Source organism: Alligator mississippiensis, chromosome 2 (genome assembly GCF_030867095.1).
Source record: "Alligator mississippiensis isolate rAllMis1 chromosome 2, rAllMis1, whole genome shotgun sequence".
In the NCBI taxonomy this organism is placed as follows: Eukaryota; Metazoa; Chordata; order Crocodylia; family Alligatoridae; genus Alligator; species Alligator mississippiensis.
This window is the reverse complement of record NC_081825.1, coordinates 296,576,324-296,595,078: the sequence shown is the minus strand read 5'-3', so window position 1 is coordinate 296,595,078 and position 18,755 is coordinate 296,576,324. Positions and strand designations below refer to the sequence as shown.

The 18,755-nt window shown below is 46.7% G+C and overlaps 1 long non-coding RNA gene across 2 annotated transcripts in view; it reads left to right on the top strand.

Annotated features, from left to right (window-relative positions):
* Positions 1-24: 24 nt before the first annotated feature.
* Positions 25-18,755, top strand: part of LOC109281272 (uncharacterized) — a 46,791-nt gene continuing 28,060 nt past the window's right edge. The window contains exon 1 of one of the 2 annotated variants that reach the window (XR_009460324.1): positions 25-818. This is a non-coding gene — a long non-coding RNA (uncharacterized LOC109281272). Of the gene's footprint in view, positions 1,052-18,755 lie in introns of both variants that reach the window. The other variant, XR_002087880.2, reaches the window with a different exon arrangement.

The window sequence follows — 18,755 nt, the reverse complement described above, 5'->3', positions numbered from 1 at the left end:
GCTGAGCGGCATGGCGGACCGCCTCCCTGTGGGCGGGGCCTCGCACAAGATGGCGGCGGCTCCCTCAGGCGGGGGCATTACCTCCACGCGCCCGCGGCCCCGCGCGTGTGAGGGCCCACCAGCACCCTCGGCGGGGGCCACCCTCCGAGAAATCCTCCGAGGGCTTTGAGTTGGTGGAAGGCAGCGCAGCGGGCCTGTCCCCGGGCCCCCAGGGCGAGCGCGTCGCCATCAGCGCTTCGTAACCCTTTCCTCACGGCGCCCCTCGGGCATCGCGTCCCAGCGGGCGGGCCTGTCCTCCGCAGCCGGGACGGACGACCACCCTGCCCACACCGCTCATCCCGCTTGCCCTTCGCTATTCCTCTGTCTCCTTTCTGAGGGGTGGGCGGTGTGGACGCACCAGGGGTTCATAAAGAGGCCTGTCGTGATACTTCCCTCGGGGTTTGTAACTCCCTTCGGGGTGCGCGCCTGCCAGCGGAGCGGCGCCATTGCCGTTCCTGTGCGGGCCCGCGCCCAGGATCCTCGTGCCTCGGGGGCAGCCAGCACGTGCCAGCAGGCAGAGCGACCTGGGCATGGCGGGGGTTTCCCCCTTCTCTCGCCGGCGTGAGATGGGCGCGTGCGCGAGATCGGTGGTGGGCGCAGACCCCTGGTTCTCGAGCAGGGGGTTGTGGCAAGACCCTGTCAAGGGCGCCGCAGCGTGCTTCGCGTTGCCGAGTGTGAGAACGTGATTCACGAGAGAAACCCGGAGAGAGTCCGAAGAGGTTGAGAAGCGCTGGTATAGATGCACGCTCGCTGGCTGTTCCCAAAATACTTACAAACAGGTTAGACCGTGGTTCTCGGGTTAGACCAGTGGTTCTCATGTGGGGAGAGGGCACAGGAACGAGCCAGGGGTGCGCAATGCTGGCATCGCCACAGCACAGAGACTGCCCCGTGCACCTCACGTGGCAGGAGGCGCCTGGAAGCCGCGTTGGACGCTCCTCGTGCGTCCTGTGCCGAGCTTCACATCTGCGGATGTCCTAAGGCAGGGGTTTCCAAACTGCAAGACATCTCGGGGGTACGTGCGAGAAACTGTGAAATGGCAGATTTAATTTTCATTTATATTATAGGCATTTAAGGGGTTAAAATATAAAACACATGCTGATAGAGGTATGCGGGCAGCTGGCAGATCTGGAAGGGAGTACTCAATAAGACAAGGTTTGGGAACCTCTGTTCTAAGGATCCCACCTCTTAGAAATTACTCTGCATTTTGGGTAAGGACCTCTAGGCAGGCTGACCACCGATCAGGATTGATAGGATTTGGGATTTTAGATTATACTGTATTGTAAGACAGCTTAGTTCTGTTAACTTTATAATCAGTTATGGAGTATATCTAGATATATTTGTGTAATGCGTTATCTGTATTACATTCTTATTAGTTTGCTTGCTATGTTAATTTTTGCAGAAGTTGAATGACGTTTGCTGTATGATTGCTTCATTGAAATTTTTCTCTGCTGGGTACAAAAGGATTGGTTTAACTTTGCTCCTTGGAGGTTGGAGGGGAGGGGGCTTGGGGGACAGGACACAGTGGGGTGGGAGTAGGAGGAGGAACCTCCTGAGTTCCTAGCCCAACTTTTCTATGACGCATGAGAAGAATGAGATACTTCTTGCCCTCATTATGCCTGTTGGCTACTTAAAAATGCTTGTTGGTGCCCCTCTGCTGGCTCCCACAGGGAGAGTGTTGTGTGGCTGGGTGAGTGGGTGTGTGTGTGGCATGTGGCGGGGGGGTGTGGCTGGGTGTGTGTGTGTGTGTAGTGTGGCTGGGTGTATGTGTATGGCTGGGTGGGCATGGCATGAGGCCAGGGTGTGGCTGTGGTGTGTGGCTGTGTCGGTGTCTGGGTGTGTGGCTGGGGGTGTGTGTGTGGCATGTAGCTGTGTGGATGGGTGTGGCATATGGATGGATGGGTGTATGCGGCATGTGCCTAGGTGAGTGGGTATGTGTGTGGCTGGGTGTGTGTGTGTGGCATGTGGCTGGCTGGGCATGGTGTGTGGCTGTGTGTGTATGTGTGGCTGGGTGGGTCTGTGTGTGTGTGGCATGTGGCTGGGTGTGTGGGGGGGGTGTATGGCATGTGGCTGGGTGGGTGTGGCGTGTGGCTGGGCACGTGGCATTGCGCACAGCCGGATGCAGAGCGGCGGCAGCACGGGGCAGTGGGTGGTAGCGCTCCATCCCTGCCACCCACCCATCATTCTTGACAGGCACTTTGCTAGTCCAGATATAAAATGAGCCAACCAACTATAAAGTTAGTGCTTGAAAATGTGTAACAACTCTATAGCTGGTTTCTATCCAGCTTTAATTTGAACGTGTAGCAGGGCCCTATCTCTCGGAAAATGGCTGTACAGACACTGGATTTTTTTATGGCTGCATAGCATAAACAGGACAAGAGCTGTTGTATTTAATTCTAAGAAAAAAAGTAGCATACTAAAGAACATCATTCTCCATTCATCTTTAAGAGTCCATGCATTCATCTCCTAAATTTATGTAAGGCACTTATCACTATGGTATCCAAACACTAATTGAATTAGTGCATCAGTGCATGTGTGTCTATGTATGAAAACCCCTTAGGCCCGGATTATGAAATGTGAGAAAGAAACAATTTAGGTGGGCTGACAAATCATAAATGTGTAAGTTGCTTTATACATAGATAGCTATACCAGTAAAAGATTTTCTTTATATTTAAGAATTTTGCAACTCTACACTGCAGACTTTTTTTTAAGTTCATTAGAATGATGGAAGAAGATTACTCAAAATTTTATTCTGCTACTGGCCTTTTATTTTTAAAGGTAACCATCATAATCTGAATTTCTGAAGCATGTCAGAGAGTCTTGTACACAGAAATGACAACTGTAACAATATAGTTGTCTGATTCTGCCCGTCTTTCATCTCCCGATTAAGAATGTGGCATGTTACTGTGAAAGGACCATTTTCAAAACATTGAGCTGTCACAACCCAAGGGTGTGATTTTTGTTTGTGCGTGCTTCAGCACTGCTAAATTATTTCCCGCCACTCGTAGCTTTCTTTGCAGGGTGCATTTCTTCGTTGCAACAGAGAAATGCACGTTGCAAGGAGTTCCCACCATTTGTATTCAGATTCGTGCCCCACTATTGGCCAGTTCTAAATTATTCCTACGTGGCGGCTAGCGATTGGCTTGCTGGCTGTATAAGAGGCTTGAGTGGTTTCCGCCCAAGTTGGAGAACTCCACGACTATCAGGAGGAGGAGAACTTCAAGTCTCGTGAAGATCTCTAAGTGCTGCGGAGCCTATCGGACCCAGCGTGTATCTCAAGAAGGCTATAGGGGTCTGATCAACCTCTCGCCTCTCCCCGTCGCCGCCTGATCCCTCGACGTACCCTTCCCTGCGCGCAAAGTTCCACGGAGCCTAGCAAACTTCGTGTGAGTGAATCCAGAGCTCTACCCGGGGTTCGAGTCCTGCAGTTTTTTAATTCCCGTCGCTGAAATCCCATTGCGACGTACTCTCGAGGTTTTTGTTCATCTTCCCGTTGCTGAAACCCCATTGCGACGTACCCTCACGTTCTGCAGGTTCGAGTTTTTGTTTTGTTTTGTAACCGCAACTCAAGCAAGTTTTCCTGCCTGCACCGCGACCATCTTCGGTGTAAGTAAAATAATCTTAACCGCTAAGCGTCCGTGCCTAATTCTAGCGTGCCGCCTGTCTTCCCCGACCTGGCGTGTCCGGGCTGCTGGCCACAGCCCACTGCGCGAAAAAAAAAATCCCCCGAGGGCCTCGGACTGCTCCCGGCCTGCACATGAGGATCACTTAATTTTACAATAAAATTAACAAAGATAAAACTATTAAATAACTTTAACGCATAAGACTCGTACAAGGAAATCAAAGTAAATAGAAGGAACAAATACACATTATTCTTTCTGAGTCTGGGTCTACTCAAATCGAGGCAACTGGGAGATTTCATGGGCAGATTGTGAGGCCAGCCGCCATTTTCACAGGCTTATTGCAGTGGGCCCAGCCCCATGCTTCTGATTGGGTGAGGAGCCCGGTGGCTCCTCTCCTCTGATTGGTTGCGAGGGCTGTCCATTAAATGGCTCCATCCCTTTCTGTCAATTGGTGGAGACACACAAGACCGCAAAACAGCAGCGGCGTGGTAAGGTTGGCCAACATTTTGCGTTCCCATAGGCGGATTATTGCATGGGCCCTTGGGGTCTGGGCCCAGGGGCCCCTGCCATTCAGGGACCCATGGATGCCTGGGTTCCTTCAGGAAAGGGTGGGTTTTCCCTTGCAGGTGGGCAGCGTTCCAGCCTACAGGGGGTCCTGCTTGGGGCTGCCAGGAGCAGGACGCAGGGGGTGCCTTGTGCATGCGCACGGCCAGGAATGCAACCGGGCAGCGTGGAGAGTAGCTCTCTGCGGGTAGGTCTATGGAGCAGAAGGGGCGTGGGGGCAGCAGCAGATTGAGGTCCCCAGGCCCTGTGGCAGGAAGGGGCTGGGAGCGCTGCCCAGCCACAGAGGTGCATGGGAACCAGGGCTGGGGCAGGGAGCAGGACAAAGCCACATGGGGGGGCATGTGCCATATTTGTGCACAAGGAGGTTGCAGGCTGCCCACTGTGGGCTCCAGGCTCCTTGCTCTTCTACCTGGCAGCAGTGGACAGGGGCAAAGCGTAGGGGGTGCATGCGGGTGTACATGCACCCCTACAAAAAGGGGGCTTACTGTCACTGCTCCTGCCGCTGCTGCCGCACTCCCACTGCCATGCTCCCCCAACTGCCGGGGGCACACGTTCATGGCAGTGGGGGTGATGAGTTGTGCCTTCTGCTGCCAGGTGGGCAGGGGATGCGTGGCTGGTGCAGAGTCCCCAGGGAAAAGGCCTGAGGGAAAAGGAAGAGTGGACTGCCCTGAGCCCACAGTGGACAGCCCACATCTGCCCTTGCCCCACTCAGCCCTTCTCCGCTCCAGCCGTGGGGGTGGGGAGAGAGGGCCAAGAGCAGTGAGGAGAGGTGGGCAAGTGCCACCCTACCCCCAGCCTGGCAGAGTCTACCCAGCCTCCCACACAGGGCACAGAGACCTGCCCTGCCCTTGGCAGCAGCAGCAGGGAAAACCCACCCCTGCCACCACCACTGGTGTCCCTGCTGGGGTGTGGGGAGCCCCCAATTTTCTGCTTGCCCACAGCCCCAGTATATCTTAATCTGCCACTGTGGGCTCCCCTTTGTGCCAGCAGTCCCCCCAAACCACAGCAGCCATGGGGAATGCTGACTCTTCCTGGGAAGCCAGCATCTTATTTTCAGTACAATTTTGTGTTTTTCTGCAGATTTCGCAGGTATTGCCTGATTTCGTGGGCAATGCCAGATTTCACAATTTCCACGAAAGCACAATTTAAGTAGGTCCCCTATTTATGAGCCTGTCTCAGGGGTTTGATCCCACATTGTACCACTATGAATTATTTTTTCATGCATTAGGGAATGCCAACCAAATAAATAAGAAATTTAACTTCAATAAACATGCATTTAATAAAAAATAACCTGATAAAGTTGGCTAAGTAGTGAAGAATATGCAAAGGAGTTACAGAATATAAAGTAAATAATTGAGTACAAAACAAGCGGTATGTGTACAAGCCAAAGGAAAACATGATTGTCATTTAAACAACCAGTAATCAAATACTACTAACAGCATGCAGCATCTATTTTTTAAATTCATAAAAATAAAATTAGACACTGAACATGCTAAATTAAAAATTCTTAACTGAAGTTAAACATATTCAAATGAGATTATAGTGTAAGAAAGAATCAATGTGAATAGCTTAGGTTCATAGCAACATAATATAATGTGTTTAATAGAATGGAAGTATTAATATCAGGGAGGTAATATCAGGGAGGTAAAACAGAAGCCAGTATCTAAAAAAGGGGCCATCTAAAAACTTAAAAAATACCTTGATGAAATTATATAATTCAGATTAACAGAATAAGCAGTATTTCTTTGGTCAAACTGTTAGTGAGGATACATGTAAAGTTGGTATACACATTACAAGATAAATTGAAAAATCAAAAAAACTGCAACTTCTTTTCAGATGTAATTCAACAAAGTTAAGCTACTCGCAACCTATTTTACGTAAAAAACAGAATGACAAGCGTCAAAATAATGGGTTCGCATAAGATACGGGGACTTTTATTAGTAGGTGATATTGAAAAGAACCAGTAGCCAAGATAAAAGCATTGCCTAAGTATTGGTAGCCTATACACGCAATATCAAAGCTGAGACAAAGTTCAACAAAAACAATATTTCTCTTTCCAAAACAGATCATCACCACACAAGCTAAGAGGGGAGAAAAGAGAAATGCGGGGATGTGTATGTCTCACACACAGGGAAGAAGATGAGAGGAAGACGTGAAAAAGTTATTACACATCGGACAGGAGAGTAGCGACCAACTGTTCTGGGACTTTTACTACAGTTCCAAAATAAGCTGATTTGACAAGACGATAAAGTGCAGTGTAGGCAAACACAACAGCTGTCGTTTGCAAGTTTAAATCATTGTGCAAGTGTATATAACACAGCAGAACGACAGTGTTAATGCTTTTTTAAGAAAACAGCCACTTAACTTGAAGAGCATTCTGGTGGCCACCTTGGCCTCAAAACACTCCAAAAGACAAGTGGTCTCCGCAGAGGTGCACTGGGTTTGTTAAAACAACCATTGAGCAATGCACAGCACAGCTTTACTCCCTGGAGTCCTGTAATTCAGATTTATTGCTATCTTACTAAAAGTTTCCTGACTTGAACATGGTTAAATGCACTTTATGTCTTTCTTGTCTTTAGATGGCTCTTCTTTTGTAATTTGGAACAGAATATTTAGTCAGTGTTTTTGGAGGTTGTCTAGGTTATTACATTAATACTCCCCCTAGAATTTAAATCTTTGCCAACACAAAGGATGGCTTTAAGGAACAATTTTTCTGTAAAGTAATACTTTCCATTCTCAAAGGCAAAAATCCTGCTTTTCTTTCACAGTACCAGATTTACTTACAGTACTAGCCAGGTTTATTGAACAATATTGCTTTGCTCAATCTCCTTGCCCTTAAGGAAGACAAGACAATATTAACCTCAACTGCTGTCCATAGTTTCTCGTGTGGAAGTTGACAGTTTCTTGGGGCCATGACAGACATTAGACTTACAATTTGATAATGCGTTACAACCCGTAACGTGATACACCTGCATGGGGTTATATCTCGTTTAGGGGCCCAATCATCACGTGATAACTAAAGCTCAATGGACGTAGTTTAGCAGAACCAGGTAGTTAAACCAGGTTCTGCGACTGGTTTTATAATCTCAATCACATTAGGGTCTGTCTGTTTTGAGAGTTACGTAGTTCATCCACCGTGTGTAGCTCCAGAGCCTGTAATTTTTTATCTCCACACTTCCTTGTTGTGGAATGGGAGCAAGTGAGGTTAAATCAGGGGTGGGCAAAATGCGGCTTGTGGGCCAAATGCCAGGCCGTTCTAAAAATTTTAGAAAATTAATATTTATCTGCCCCTGCTGCCTGTTGTGTGGCCCTCAATGGCTTGCCAAAACTTAGTAAGTGGCCCTCTGCCCAAAATAATTGCCCACCCCTAGGTTAAATAGATAAAAACAGATTCTGCTGGTTTTCCTGGAAATGCAAAGTAGTCACTTTTCACCTGGGGATTTGCCAACTTGAAAATTCAAATAGTCATTTGAGCTAGTAGGTTTCAGCGGTGGGATCCTGGACAGTCCTAAAGCTATGTGTCTTCAGAAAAGTTTCAGAGGGTCGTATCAATGAAGGATTCAGTTAAAAACAACCTTTCTCTGGGAGAGGAAGATTCTCAATCATTTCTGCTTCTGCAGGACATGAATAGGGGCTGTGTGGAAAAACTTTAAGATGACTTTCTGTTGCTACTCTCTCTACCTTATTACAGATAAGAGTGATCTCTTGTGCTTGTTTTTTTCCATTTAGCTCCACTGATGTTTTTGGACCATCTGGCCATTTACCATTAGGCAAAGGAACATAGGTTGTCAATTTGCTTCTTACCAACAACACTATAATCTTTCTATGGGTTTTATTGTTCAGAGAGTGCATCTACACATTGCCCGACGACGACATAGAGACACGCTATGTCACCATATGGCGCATTACAGCAACGTAGCAATCACGTAGGTCTACATATGATCGGCAGCTATGTTGATGTAGCAGCGCACCCCCCCGGGATAGTGTGCCACTACAATGACACAGTGACAAAATCTAATCATGCACGGCATGCACGGCAGAGTAGGGGTGGTTACTGTGCAGTGCTTTAGTACTTCTAAAAATAAGTACTTCCTTTTAGAAGTACTGCCTGCAGTTACTGTAAACACACTCAAAGATGCAAAAAGGGCACTTGCACTAACTCCAAACCTTGAAAACTTCATCAAAAAACCATTTAATTGATTTACTTTGTACTATGTGTCTTTTTAAATGAGGGACATGGTACAGGTAATGTAAAGAATCTAGGTTTTTTGGAGACAAGTAAAAATTATCTCAGAACAACCTTTTTTTTTTTTCACCTTAACATTACTTGCATTTAGTTTCTCCAAAACCCCTGACTAAGATTTATTTACAACCTTGTGAGGTATGACTTTAGCAAACATAAGAGAGAGAATTACTTGTTTGTATGGCTAGGTTATGGTATTCTTTTAACATTTCTATACAATATATTAAAGATCTATAGCAAGCGCATCTTTGTGCTTGACAAATTACATCCCATCCCAATTTACTGATATAATTTTATATTCTTATGAAAATATTGATCCCTTCCCATTCTAATTGCTGTTATTTGTAAAACATAAATAAAAACAGTGGGCTGAGACAAAACGGTTTTTTTTTGCCTTTGCATTCCTTGTAGCTGAGGTTTGAAGACTGGGAAAATAATTGTCTGTTCTCCTTTCACACAATTAATTTCCTGTTCAAAAAGATATATAAGGATTCCAGTCTGTGTAAATCAGCAAGCAAATTACCTGAAAGGGAACATTATAATTTATTCTTCTAAGGTCCACCCAGAGGTTTCTTTGGCCTTATATAAAATGTGGGCCATCTAAGAGGATGGATGATTTCAGATAAATGCTGCCAGACACTAATAAAGTTTGGTTCCAAACCTTCCAAGTCTTACACAGATGCTTAACTTTAATCTTATGAGCAATTCATGGGATTGCTTTTGTACTTAAAGATAAGCATGTAAAATCAGAGGAAAATAGGGCTGTAGGGACCTCAAAAGGCAATATCTTACTTGTCCAAAACATCCCAGTAAAATGCATGTCTTGAACATACATTAAAAACTTCCAGGGTTGGAAATGGCAAACCCTCTAGGTAATCTGTTCCAGTGCTTAACCATTTTCATAAATGGAAAAATCTTCATAACATCTAACCTAAATTTCCCTAGTTGCAATTTCAGCGCATTGCGTCTTGTCCTGCTCCTTGTGGACACAGAGAGCAGATGTTCAACATCCTCTTTATACAAGCTCTTTTTGTCTCTATAAATTGGTATCAAATCCCCCCACAATCTTCTCTTCTCTTTGTAAGGGTGGCATCACACATTCAACTCAAACTATGAGTGGCTTGTCTTTAAAACATTTAGAGGGTACTTATGATGGGTCAACACCCTTTAACAGGGGAGCTCCATTTTTAGTGCCTTTATGATCCTTTAAAGGTAACATGCAAAATGACTCTTACTAAGGGCAGTTAAAACTCAAACATGCAAGTTCAAGCAGTTTAGCACATGTTAAATGCCTTCATATAGATTAGTAAATGAGAGAAAAAAAGGTTGCTTACAACTTTTTTTTCCAAGGACACTAAAATCCTATTTTGTAACCCGCCAGCTGATGTTGCTGAGCAGAAATGAGCAAAACCAAGATAGACAGCAGCCCTGATTAATTCCCATTTTACAGACTTCCTTTTCTGGCTCCTTTGCTCACCTCCCCTTGTTCTCTGTGTACCATTTTAGGAAGGTGAACTTGCCTGGACCTATGGATATGAGCTATGCTTACCTGTACTTCTACCACTCTGTGAACAAATGCCTTTAGACAAGGTGGCTCTGGGCAGTGGGAGAATGAGGCTTACTAGAAGGATAGTTTCTTTCCAGTTGAATTTATTCCATTAAAATAAACTCGCCTACAAACTCATCCTGACGAGGTTGTCCCCTTAAACACTGACTGAGCATAAATGCTGGGTTGTTTCATAGTTCACCTCTAATCTATGCAAAATAGAAATATAAACTAAATAGTATCTGTTACATCAAACAAAATTATAAATTAGTCAGTCTGGATTTCACAAACATAAATATACCGTATTTCCCTGAATGCAAGATGACTTTGAATTCAAGATGACCCCCAGTAATTAGATCCTACAGATGGAAAATGTATGAATGTATTAATAATTTTCCATATATTGTTTTAGAATCATTATGGAACAGCTGTCTTAAATTTGCACCCTTCCCCCCTCCACAATGCTCCAGCAGAGAAAGTGGTGGTAAGGAGCAGGCCAGCAGGGGCACCTGACCTTGTCCTTTGGCCCCTACCCCCCATCAGTTGTCCCCTCTGATGCCTAATACCCCACTACCTGTGCACCCTGCTGCCTTCCGCCCCGTACCTGTGCCCCCCAACAGTGTCTGCACTCTATGCTACCTGGTCCCCTCCATGGTACTTGCACCCCCTGCTGCCTGCCCCCTCCATGCCTGCACCTTTCAGTGCTTGCCCCCACCCCACAGTGTCTGCAAACCCCTATGCCTGCCTCCCACAGCTTCTGTCATTCCCCCCACCACCACCACTACCACTTACCATCAGTCACGGGTGGCTTTGGCCTCCACAAGGCCTGGGCCAAGGAGCAACGGGTAATTCTGACTCTGGCAGACTCTGCAGCAGCAGTTGCAGTGGCAGCAGCTCTGGTTTGGAAAGCTGGAGCTGCTGCCACCACTGCTGTGGTGTGTCTGGGTCAGGGCCACAGCTACAATGTGCTCAAAGCCCTGGGCTGGAATGGGGCCAAAACCATGACTGGTGGTGGCAGGGGGAGCAAAGGCATGGGGGGGCAGAGGTGGTAGGGGACAGGTGGGGTGGGTGGGGGCAGGTAGCTGCTGTGGCTCCAACTCCGGCCCTGGGCCAGGACTAGAGTCAGAGCTGCAGCAGTTTCCTTCCCCTCCCCACTCCCCACCTTGTACTCAAACCCAAGATGAGGGGCTTTCAACCCCTACATTGAATGGGTAAAAACCTTATCGTGGATTTGAGTAAATACAGTATCTAGATACATCTGTGCAGAGGGAGAAAAGCATGCCCCACCAATAATTATCTTCAGGATATTAAATTAAGCCCAAAAAGGGAGTACACAACAGGATTTAAAATTATAACAATGGTAACAGTGGAGAGGAAAAAAATAGAGAGAATATATGGCTAGAGTTGTAAAAAAGTTTGAGGTAATACGGACAAAAAGATATACCTGTCCCCCACTCACCTCCCCCACTGTCAGGACCAAGCATCTGTAAGTAGGGTGAAAAAGTGGGAATACTGTGAGCAACAAAACCAAACCTCCCCCCCACAAGTACTGGTGCTATTCTGAACTTTCTGTAAGTTTGTTAGAAATAACAGGAAGACCACGGATAGTGTAGGTCCTTCAGTGAATGGGAGGTATCATGGATGACGCAGAGAATGCTAAAGTGTTCACTGCCTTTTTAGTGTAGGCTTCTCAAAAAATGTCAGATGATAAGCACAGTTTTCAGCAAGGACAGGACCTAGCATAGAGAGAGAACACGATTTGATGAGATTCATCCCAGAGTGCTCAAAGAACTGGCTGAAGTAATTGCAGAGCCATTGATTATCATCTCTGAGAACTCATGGAGATTAGGCAAGAGGACCAGAAAAGGGCAAATATAGTGGCTACCTTTAAAAAGAGGAAAAGGGAAAACCTAGAAAATGTAGAGAGTGGGCAATTTAACTTCAATACTTGGAAAGATACCAGAGCAGATCATCAATGAATTTATAGGCAGCTGAAGTGATAAGTGATAATTAACAGCCAACCTGGATTTGTCAAGAGCAAGTCATGCCTAACTAACTCAATTTCCTCCTATGACAAGGCTTTGTGGATGGGAGAGGCCAATGGTAAGGTTGGTAATAGTAAGGTTTTTGACACTTGCTCACAACATTCTTATATAGAAGTTAAGGAAACAGTCTTGATGAAACTGCAGTGAGGTGGGTTCATAATTAATTGGAAAATCATGCTCAAAAAGTAAATGATTGATGGCTTAATGTCAAACTGTGAGGAGGTATCAAGTGGGGTCCCCCAGGAGCCTGTTCTGGGTCCAGTACCGTTCAATGTCATAATTCACGAGCTGCTTTGACCCAGCTCGGTGTGCTGCAGAGGGGCTGGGGCACAAGGGTGCTGGCAGGCAGCCCCCACGCTGAAGCCCCCTTGTGCCCCGTCAGCATTTACATGCGTGTTGCGGCAGAGTAAATAATGCCACTGTACGGTAGTACTTGTGTTGGGCAGTACTATCCTAGGGTGCCATTCATTAGTTTACTGCAGCCTAATAGGGCCGCACTGAGGCTTTACCATGGAGCTAATTAATCAGGTCCTCAGTAAACATCTCATGTAGACACACCCAGTCCCACCTATTTAGTGCTTTCAGAAACCATTTGGATCTGGCCATATATGCTTTCCAGATAAGCATATATGTATACCACTGCCCTTTACCTAATGAAGTGTTCAAGGGTAAAAGATGTAACCCCTGGTTCACAGGACCCTTCATCATTGACCTCAGGAACTTTTGCTCTCCTCAAACACATTTATTTAGGTTGAAAGGCAGGAAAAAAAACAACGTTCCTGCAGTTTTGACCATGAGCCAGAGAAAGCTGGGAACCATTCAAATAAATTCGTACACTATAACAGCAGCTCGAAATTATCTTCACATCCTAGTGGTAGAGGTTGCGTTTCTGGAGCAGCATGTCATGTATTGTGTGTCTTCACTTATAACCAAGAAATCTATGTGGCCATGCAATGAGGTCTAAATGGCAACTGTGAAGTCTGTGCAGCCACAGGACTGTTACACTCTGTCAAACTGACGACACAGACTGTCCCATAGCCAACACGGGGCTGTCACTTGAGATTTCAGTAGCACGCAAACTTGCAATTCGTAATTCTCTCTCTGTCTCCTTCTCAGATCAATGGTAGTTGCTCAAAACACAAAAGCAATTGAAAGAGACTTTGAAGACAGAAGAGCCCTTTCCAAAACAAAATATTTAAATAAACTGCCTCCATAAAACTAGCATTTTTTTTGTACTCACTGAACACATCTACACAAGACACTTAATTCACAGTAGCCTAATAACACTGCACAGTAGCATGCTGGGCAAAAACTGTGCTAATACACTACTGCACAGTAGTATTAGGCTACTGCACAGTAAGCTTCACTGAAATCCATGCACCGGCACTACCACGCAGTGACACTAGTTACTGTGCATTTACTTAGTACTTTTTAAAGCAAGTACTAAATTACATGCGCAGTAACTACTGCGCATTAATGAACATGTAGACATGCCCACTGGGTGCGTCTACACGATACGCTTTACTGTGAAGTAGCATAGTTTACTGCACAGTAAGCATGTGCGTCTACACGTGCACATGAATACTGCGCAGTAAACCTTGCTATTGCAAGTAAATTTGCTACCTGCAAATGCAAGTATCAAATTTACTTACAATTACTAACCGCGCAGTAGCATCCATGTAGATGCCCAACCAGGAGCAAATCTGCTCCCGGTCACTTGGCCACTAGGGGGCAAGAGATTGCTCCCTGCCCCCGGTACCTGCCTGCTGCTGGGGCAGGCTCCGCCACCAGAGCCCAGGTGGGGACTCCATTCCCCTGCCCTGGCAGCAGGGAGCTCCAAGCCCCCCATTCTGAGATCACAATTAGGGAACAGAGGCTGGGAGAACCTTATCTCCGCAGACGCGGAGCCGGTGCTGGGAGATCAGAATCTCCCAGTGCCAACCCCACTGTTACAGAGCTGGCACTGGGAGCTCCCTGCTGGCAGGAGCTGGGGAGCCTGTTTCCCACTCAGCTCCACGATCATGGAGATGAGCAGGGAATAAGTTCTCCAGCCTGTTCCCCTCCTAGCTCCACGATCACAGACAGAGCTGAGCAGGGAACAGGCTCTCCAACCTCTGCAATCGATTGTGGAGCAGGGGCTTGGGACTGTCCTGGTTAGTGGCAGGTCCCAGCCCTGTGCCACGATCAGGAGATCAAGGATCAGGGCTTGGAAAGAGCTGCAGGGTTGGGGCAGGTCCCAAACCCCTGCCCTGATCCACTGGTGGGGCAGCTGCTAGCAAGCCCTTGGCTGGGCAGGGAATCCCTGCCTGGCTGGGGTCTTGGTGCTAGCTACCCTGCTGGCAGACCAGGGCAGAGAGTGGGACCTGCCCCTCCCCTGGAGCTCTTTCCAAATCCCCTGCCCTGATCAGGGAGTTGAGGCTGGGAGCTCCCTGCTACTGGGGCAAGGGGACATTGTCCCACCCCAGCAGCAGGCAGCGCACCCCCACACCTCGGGCCAGGGAGCAATGTCCCAGCCCTGGCCAAGAGACAGCTGTCTCCTGGCCCAGTGCTCCCTACCAGCTTCTGGGCTAGCACCCAGGGGGAACCTAGAGCCTTGCAGGGCCCTAGGAAGAGAGAGCAGTTTATTGCTATTAGCAGCAAATCTGTTCCTGCTTCCCTACGTGTGTAGATGCCTGCCTGGAAGCATTTACTTGTGAGTAGCGTACTCACAAGTAAACTGCTCCCGGATCTAATGCACATGTAGACATACCCATTGGGCGCATCTACGTGGGATGCTTAATGTGCAGTAGACTAATTCTCCTGCGCATTAGTGCATCATGGCAAAACCCATGCTAACGTAATAGTGCACAGTAGAATTAGTCTACTGCGCATTGAGCATCACGAAAAGACTGTGCACCTTGGCTACTGTGCATTTATTTAGTACATGTTAGAGGTACTAAACTTAATGTGCAGTAACAATGGCGCATAAATGCCCATATAGATGCGCCCATTGCAAGCAAGAAAAGAGAGAAAATCTAGTTCTGTGCTGAACAAAAAAAAAATCACTTAGCCCACTGCTCAAATGTATGATTTTAAAGAGCTAATGGAAACTGAGAAGGAGAAATGAAGATAGCTCCAAACGTATATGACTTAGAGATGTTCTCCCTTCAGCTGACAATAATAGTATTGGAGGCACAATACCAGTAGTTATTTTTTTTTTTTTGGCCAAAGGTCATAATTAGTCTTGACTAATCTCTTGTGATTATGTCCTCAAAACAAACAGGAGAATAGAGGTATGATCTCATCACAGCTCTTAACTGAAATTCCCACAACATTTAGGAGACGGAGCACTCCCCCAGAGCCCCCTTCACGGTCTCCACCTGCTGTTATCAAATTAACTCCATGAGCCTGGCTTGTCAATCCCCAACTCGGTCTAAAAACATTTTTCCGGTAACAACTAGAAGTCCTGTTACTCATCTGCTTTGCCATTTAGCCATGAAGGGAGGTCTAATGTGCTTTTACTCTACTAAAATTGTATTATTAGAGAATAAAACTGAAATGGGAAAAGATGGGAAGAGAATGAAGACAGCCACTGTTCTAGAAACAGGAGCAAAAGAGCATCATGTTTTCATGTGTCAGTGGTTGTGGGGGGATATGGAGGGGCAAAAGAGATCCTGTGCAACTCATGGGGAAGACATCACAATACTGGAGGGTTTGCTTGTTCACCACATGAAGTTCCTGAATAAGCAGGCTTCTTTAGGGAAGATGAAGGGGGGATCCCCACATTTTGTTGTGCATATTGGGACCAAAAAGGAAAAACTCAACATGTATAATTTACCAAGCATTCATTGGTTATGCTCCGGTACTCAATGCACTACAAGGAGATGAAATAATCCTTGTCAAATTGTTTCCAGTCTTTTTCAATATTGTCCTCTACTCTTAGAAACTTTCAAAACGGCACTTTCTGAGCAAGTGAATTTAAAATGGTTCTTCTTCAGTGCTTTGTGCTTCGCATCTCTAATAAGGTCAGACAGATTCTCACAGTTTCCATTGCTAATATGATTCTCAGCAAATAGAGCAGAAGGTTCAGGAGAACAAAAGAAGTGATCTAATTTTAGTAATGGTGCAGGCAGGGTCTATGTCATCTCGCTCTCTCTTTTATCCTCCAGCCCCGTTGAACGTCAGAACTTCTCCCAACAGTGCCTCTTTTCAGCTTGAATTGCATTCTTGTTTTGCATCAAGAACTTGGCAGGATGGATTTTCTATAGCTTTCCTCCAGTAGTATGTAACAGATGGGACGCATAGATGAGCTTGCTTGTTAAATATTAGAATTATTCCTGTTGTGCTGTTTTGCATAAGAGAAGCAAACAAGCTACGTTCCTAATCTGAACATAACATGCACATAGAAAACAGGTATACAAAACTACTGAGAAAAGCAAAAGGCTCAAGAACAGTACAGTCAATGCAGTGAAAAAGGAGTTAGATATACCATACTTGGAGGAAAACAATATGAAAGGCTACAAAATAGTGGAGGCAGAAAGTTTTATTTCATCCTAAAATGTCTATATGCTAGCAACATTTCAGTAACACGTTGTATATTGTGATGTTCATTTAGAACAAGAGGCAGTGCAAATTTGCACCTTTGCAGACTGACTAACTAAGTCAGATATGGAGAGCACAAGCTTTTGTGAAGTGAACTTGGGTTCACGAAAGTTTGTTCTCTACATATATCTTATTTAGTTAGTTTATAAGGTACATATCTACCCTGCCTTCTGACTGACTTCAGACTAACATAGCTAACTACCTCTCCCTGCATTTAGAAGAATTCAGTGCCAAGTGTCATCTTCTCTTAATTCATTTTGTGTGATATGTACAGAAGGAGGCAGGCATGCATGAAATCCATACATACTCCAAATATATTACCATGTTGTTACAGAAGAATTAATAGTGTAGCCTGGGTACACCCAAGGGTGTGCCCTATTCTCAGTCAGATGGCATGGGTAGGCAGGAGGGGGTGCTGTGAGAGGGACGCCCGAATTTCGAGCGGATCGCTCTTTCCTCTATAGAGCTAGCCCAGGCCCAAAGTTCTTACCTATATACAATGTACTGAATTACCAACGTGTGTGTGTGTGTGTGTGTGTGTGTGTATATATATCTCAAACTCTTCAAGATAGATATAATTACAGATATAGGTACAAATATACATATAAACGTCTGTTAGCAAGAGGAAGTTGGCCCTAGGGAGGACATTTGGATAAGCACCTGAGCCTCAGGCCCAAAAGAGGGGTGGATCCCAGGACAGTCAATCCAGCAAGTTTATACCACAAGTGGGCTAGCTAATAAAGACATCCTTACAGAGTCCATTATACAAATTAACACACCCCACTATTTATAACACCAACAGTAACAATAGATACTGAATAAGAAACATAACTTACCAGATGTTAGATGCACCCTATCTGGGTTCCAACCACTTGGTCCCTCAAATGGGGTAGGGTCTTCTCCCCCCAGGGTCCCTTGCCCAGGGATGCCTTCCCTGTGGGACCCAGGTTCCTGGTAACTCACAGTCCTCCTTTGGGGGCTGTCGATCTGGCCTCTGGGTCCCCACACTGTCTCAGCCCTCCTGGAGCCGTTGGCTTCGAGTTGAAGGTTCTCCCCTCTGGCCCCTGGGACCCGCATTGGGCGCCCAGGGAGCTCCTATGGGAGCCGGGCCCTCACTGGCTCCACTTTCCCAGCCTCACGCCAGGGGTCTTTCCTCTTCCCAGGCTCTGCTCTGGGCACCAGGGCTCTTTTGGTTTAATGCTGATCCACATTGTGGGGCTCTGGTTATCTGGCCTGGAACTAGGGCTAACTTGAGCAGCCTCGAGCTGCTCCCAGGGTTGGTTCTCCATGTGCCGAGCTGCGCGCCATGTGGGGCCCAGGCAGCCTTGAGCTGCTCCCAGGACCGGCTCTCCACGCGCCGATCCACACACCACCTCACCCAGCTGCTTGCCGGGTTTGCAGGCTCAAGTTACCTTGAGCGCCTCCCAGAGCCTGAGCACCGTGCGCTGATCCATGCACCGTCGAGGCTCAGGCAGGGTCCCGATGATGGTCTTCTCTGGAGTTCCTCTTTCCTCACCGTCCTTCACTGTGTCTGCCCAGCGTGCTCAGCATGCTGGGCTTTTATTTACACCGGAGGCCCCGCCCCTGAAGTCTGCCGGACCTGTAAAGCGCAGTCTTCAATCAGGTCCAGGGGCTCCTCACATCCCCACCCCCTCCAAGCAGGGGCAGGGCAAGTCCCTCCCAGCTGTTACCTGATTGGTGGAAATGTTCCACCAATCCAAAGTGTCCTTCTCCAAGCCAGGCTTGCCAGGCAAAAGCAGCGAGCCCGCCACACTAGCATACAATTTTACACAAGACCGAATTTGTGTGTTTGATAACGACATCAGTGCCCAAACCAAACTTCGCATCTACTAGGCGGTGGTCATCCCTACCCTGCTGCATGGGTCTGAAATTTGGACAACACATCGGACATCTGAAAGCTTTGATGTATCAGTGCTGTCTTTGGAAAATCCTCCATATCAGTTGGAAGGACAGAAGAATGAATGCCGGCATACTGGCCCAGAGTGGTGTTACTGGATGTAACATCGAGCACCCACCACCAACCAGCGTTTAAGCCATGTTTATATGGAACCAGCTGCATTGGATAGGACATGTTGTAAGGATGCCTGACAACTGGG